The sequence below is a fragment of the Lygodium microphyllum genome, chromosome 1 (assembly GCF_053477565.2).
Source record: "Lygodium microphyllum isolate KBCC chromosome 1, Lygodium_microphyllum_v1.1.10, whole genome shotgun sequence".
Classification (NCBI taxonomy): Eukaryota; Viridiplantae; Streptophyta; class Polypodiopsida; order Schizaeales; family Lygodiaceae; genus Lygodium; species Lygodium microphyllum.
In genome coordinates, this window is record NC_141135.1 from 92,688,469 (window position 1) to 92,694,173 (window position 5,705).

Genomic DNA, 5,705 nt, shown 5'->3' on the forward strand with positions numbered 1-5,705 from the left:
TTCCTCGAGCGGGGATCCCGTCTCTCATTTTCAACATATGTTTAAAATAATAGATTTTGTAGAAAAACTGGTAAGAAATCCAAATAGTGGTGCTAATTTCTACACTACCTTATTTATAACTTTTACACCTAGAGCATCAAAATAAGGTCATTACTAGTTGATACGGAAAGGCCAATGGAATTGTGGCATTATAGGTGCATTATTGCCAGTTGTTATGTATCATAGCTCATCTGCTCAAAGGCATACCCATATTGTGTGTATGGAGAATCAAATTTATGAAAAAAAATTAGCTCCATTTGGGATGAGCGTACTATTGACGATAGCTTGATTAGTTGCAAGAGATCAAGGTAGGTTCAGTACATATGTACGGATCATTACCGTACGGTACGTACTAATCATACGTTTTGTGTACGTATGGAACATAAAAAACATAATCATTTTTTTCATGTAAAATTTGGGGCCCAAAACGTGATGTGCCTAATGATTTCTGCATCCTTGGTTGCTTGTGGATTTTCCTGGGCAAATTGAGACAAAAGCCCCAAACGTGTTCACTGTTTCAGTGTTTGCAGGTTACGTGAGCTACAGGAGGTGCTAGCGTGCACAAACCAGGTACGTCTCGTCTCTGTGGGCTCACATTCATGCATGTTGAAGCCTCTCTCTCTCTCTCTCTCTCTCTCTCTCTCTCTCTCTCTCTCTCTCTCTCTCTCTCTCTCTCTCTCTCACGCGCACGCACACGCGCACGCGCGCGCACATATTTACTGATGTTTTTCTCTCTTATCTTACTCTAGGAGCCATCATGCCGAAACCAGTCAATCCCTATTGGAAGGAGTATACCAATATACTCCATATCGTCAACACTCCCGGGCAAGCTGGTTCAGGTAGTCGCAGGTGGTCATGCAAATTCTGCAATTTCACATTGATCAGTACAATTACACGCGTGGTGAAGCATTGACGGGCATCAATTGCACAAACAACTATAGCGCGTGCAAGAAGGTGCCAAAAGCTGTCCGAGAGAAGTTGATTATTGAGTACTTCCTAGCAATGGGGGCAGTAGCAAAAGGCCAAGGATCCCAGAAAACACAAGACGCCTTGCACGATGCTCTTATTGGGGAGTTTGGTGATCCTCCTACACAGGTAGAGGAGAGTTTTGTGTCTCAGCCCGTTGCCTCAGAGCAGCCATCTGCTAGTAGGAAAAGGGCTCGTGTCATGCAGGAGGAGGAGGAGGAGGAGGAGGAGGAGGAAGGTTCTAATGATGTGCATGTGCCTAGGCAAACTACCTTGCCTTCACGTGTGCATTCTCAGTCTTGGGTGAGAGAGCATCAAAAGATGGCTGAGATGGAGATTGCTCACACTCTCATTGAGTGCAACATCAGTTTCAATGTCTTAAGGACTGAGCAGTGGAAGAGGATGGTTAGAGCCATTGCCCAAGTGGGTGCTAGTGCTACAGATTCATGGTGTGGGCTGGATTACAAAAAAATGCGCACCACTGCACTTGACGAGCAAAAGGCCTTAATAGATAAGGCATTGGTCCCAGTGAAAGCTGGCTGGCAGCAGTTTGGATGCACCATCATCTCTAATGGATGGAGTGATATACGCAGGTAGCACATCATAAATATACTTATCTCCTCTTGTCTTGGTACTTACTTCTTGCACGCTGTAGATGCAGGGAAGGCAGGAGAGAAAATCACAGGTGAGTTTATCTATGGGCATATTCGTACAGCTATCATGGAGATTGGTAAAGAGAATGTGGTCCAAGTTGTTACAGATAATGCATCCGACTGCAAGGTAATGGGAAAAATGGTGAAGGCGGAGTTCCCACACATTGTGTGGACTCCATGTGCAGCCCATTGTCTAGACTTGCTTATGGAGGACATAGGCAAACTACCTTGGGTACAGCCCACAGTTTCAGATGGTACTAGGATGACCACATTCTTTCGAAAGAAGCATCAGGCTTTAGCCATCTTTCATAGCCACAGTAATCTAGATATGGTGCGGCCCTCCAAGACCAGATTTGCATACATGTTTCTGGTGTTGCAAAGGCTCTTCAAGCTTAGGGACCCACTTTTGCAGACAGTTGTGGACCCAAAGTGGAGAGACATGTCTCATGCACAAAAAGAGGTGACCAAAGCCATTCAAAGGTGTATCCTAGATGAGTCTTTTTGGACAGAGATGTAGGATTTGATAGTGGCTTTGCAGCCCATGTATGTGATGCTATGAGTCATGGACATGGAGGGATCCACATTGGGTCTGGTTTATCACCTCTTCATGCAGATGAAGAGCCATATCACAGCATGCCAAGCCTTGTCCCAACAGCGGTAAGTACTAGATTTTGTTATTGTACTTCTTTATGGCTGCTTGCATATGCTATTTACTTATTATTAAATTTTAATGCATAGGATATATAGTACAGCACATGCATTGGCCTTGCAATGTGTCTAAACTTTGATGTTGCTGATTTTTGCAGTCGAGATGATATCTTGACTCTTGTAGAGAGTCAATGTAAGTTTATGAGTCGTCCCATTCATGGGATGGCTGCTTTACTCCATCCTTTCTACAAGACCCCAGGCTTGTTCCATGAGCAACATCTCATGCAACTGAAAGACAAGTTCATCGCACGTATCTTTGACGAGGGGGAGCAGCTTCAAATAGATGCACAGATGCGCAGCTTCATGAATAACTTGGGACCATCATTTTCATGGGCGGTGGCATTGCGTTCGGAGGCTACTAGTCTTCCTCTCACATGGTGGCAGGGTTATGGTCGGTAAGGTCTTCCACGTCTAACTTATTTGGCTCTACATATCTTGTCACAGGTAACTCACTCTCTGTGCTCTCTCTCTCTCTCTCTCTCTTTCACTCTCTCAAGTGTAGCAATGGCAATTATCAAGTCAACGACACCTGCAAATGTAGGATTGTTCAGCGCGGGTGCTTGTGAGGGCCATTTGAGTGCTTATTCTTTGATTCATACAAAGATCTGGACTCGCCTTAGCACTTCTCAATTGGAGAAGTTAGTGTGTTGCAGGGCCAATATGAGGCTTGTGTGCGCCTATCATGCCTTCGGGACACCCAAGTAGGTTCGAACTAGTAGCTATTTACATGTTTGAAATATTATATCTCTATATTAGTATTTAAAATTTATATTATTGTTCAATGTTAACAAATGTATGCTATGTTGCCATCTTGAACAGGCTGATCCCTCACGTATAAAGCTGGTGGTTGATCCGAATCATCCAATAACAGATGAGGACCATCATATTAGGGATGAGCAGGAGAAGATTTTGTGTATGCTTCATAGAGAGATGGAGGAGGTGGATAGGCGTGTGACGAGGTCATGCGCACGTGCTTATAGCATTCCACTATGTGAGCAAGCTGCAAATCTAGAGAGTGCTTGACAAAAAGGCATTCGCAGAGGGAAGCTACCCATTCGGACTCCTCGGCGGCGTGCGGATGAGGCAGTTCGTCTCATTCACACTGAGGAGGAGGAGGATCTAGGTGATGCAGTCTAGGCTACAGGCCCTGTAATGGTAGAGCCAGAGTTTGACGACGATGGCAATGTCATGGCGGATGGAGACATGCTCTCTTCAACCTCATCATCGTCCTCTTTTGATCATGAGTTTTGCTAGAGCCTAGGCAGTGGACTATGGGCACTAGTGACTACAGTCAGATCTAAAAATTTTGAATTTTCATATATTTTAGTTGGGTGTTTTTATTTATGACATATGTATGCTCTATTAGGAGCTATCTTGACTTGACATTTGTCACCTTGGTGGATTGTTCCTAACTTCCTTGTCAGCAATTGTACGTTGTTTGATGCAGTTTACTGTGTTATGTTTTGGCTCTTTATCATGTAGACTTCCTCAATGTTAGTTTGATAGTCTCAAATTTCAGTTTTCACTATTCAGTGTTATGCGCGTGTTAAATTTTTAATGCTTAAAGGTTTCAATTGTGATGTGACATGGTCATAAGTACTAAGTAGGGAATGCCAAGATTGTGGGAGAGAAGAAAGGAGTCTCACTTGTAACTTTCTCACTTACACAATGGGGGAATACACATAAAGGTGGAGGTTGAAAACAACTTTCCTCTTCTTAGTTGTGTAAGCCAAAAAGAACTCTAGTACAGAGAAATAGAAGAACCCTATATATGGGTCTCAAACCAAACTCAACTAACTAAGGTGGCATACTAACTGAGCCACGAACTAGAGTAGATAAGGATAGCTATTATCTAGCTATTATTTATGGGCGGTGTACCAACCACATCTACAGCTAACAAGTCAGTGACATAAATGCACAACGGTCACCCTGGCATATCACGAGTGGAGCTCGATATCTCAACACTCCCCCTCGAGCTCAATCCTAATTCCTGCACACCAAGTAGGTCTCTGAACTTGTGCAGCTTCTCTGTGGCGGCCAATGCCTTCATAAATATTTCAGTTACCTGATCCTCTGTGCTGACATAAACTAGATCAATAAAACCTAGTAAAACCCTCTCCCACACATAGTGATAATGGACCTCAATGTGCTTTGTTCTAGTATGACAGACTGGGTTATTTGCCATGTGTATACTACTCATGTTGTCACAATAAATGACAACTGGCCCATCTGTAGGCTGATGCATATCATAAAGTAGCTTATGCAACCAAGCTACCTCACATGCAGCCATTGATGCACCCCTATACTCAGCCTTTGTGCTCGACAAGGCAACTGTAGGCTGTTTCTTGCTGATCCAAGTGACTGCAACACTCCTAAAAGAGAACACATATCCACTAGTAGATCATCTATCAGAAATACTACCAACCCAATCAACATCAGTGTATCCATGCAACTGTATATGAACCCCAGTCTCATAAAATAGTCCATACTGCAATGTGGACTTCACATACCTGAGTATGCGTCTAGCCGCATCCAAATGCGGTTTTCTTGGAGCCTCCATAAACTAACTTACCAATTCAATAGCATAGCTCAAATCTAGCCTGGTAATAGTCATATAAATCAAACTTCCTACTATGCATCTGTACATAGTAGGGTCTTCCAGAAGCTCACCTGCATCTGCGCTCAGCTTCACATTCTGCTCCAAAGGAACTGAAATAGGCTTGTAGCCTGTCATCCTATATTTGGACAGCATGTCCAATCCATACTACCTCTGAAAGAGCTGTATCCTATTTGGTGATCTAATCACCTCAATGCCCAAGAAATAACGCAGCTCTCTTAAATCCTTCATCTCAAACTTCTGCTTCAATAGCATTTTCACATGAAGGATATCTTCATCACTATCACCTGTCATAATCAAATCATCAACATAAATGACAAGTAGCATAATTCATTTCTTTGTTTTTCTCACATAAAGTGAGAAATCTGCCTTGGAAATCTAAAAACCAATAGTAACAAGATATTGTCCTATCTTGTCAAACCATGCTCTAGGTGCTTGCTTCAAGCCATACAAGGCTTTCTTCAACCTGCAAAAAAACTCAGGATGAATAGCATGCACTTATCGTGGTGGCTACTCCATATAGACCTCTTCTTGAAAATCACCCTGCAAGAAGGCATTCTTTACATCCATCTAATGCAAAGACCATCCATTTGATGTAGCCATAGCAATGACTACTCTTACGGTTGCCATCCTTACAACCGGACTGAATGTTTCTTCATAATCAATACCATATGTTTGTGCATACCCCTTGACTACTAATCTTGCCTTGTATCTGTTCACAG

The 5,705-nt window shown here is 42.9% G+C and overlaps 2 pseudogenes; both read left to right on the forward strand.

Annotated features, from left to right (window-relative positions):
• The first annotated feature begins 793 nt into the window (after positions 1 to 793).
• LOC148041414 (uncharacterized) lies at positions 794 to 2,932 on the forward strand (annotated as a pseudogene).
• A 94-nt stretch (positions 2,933 to 3,026) lies between these two features.
• LOC148041415 (uncharacterized) lies at positions 3,027 to 3,694 on the forward strand (annotated as a pseudogene).
• The last annotated feature ends 2,011 nt before the right edge of the window (positions 3,695 to 5,705 follow it).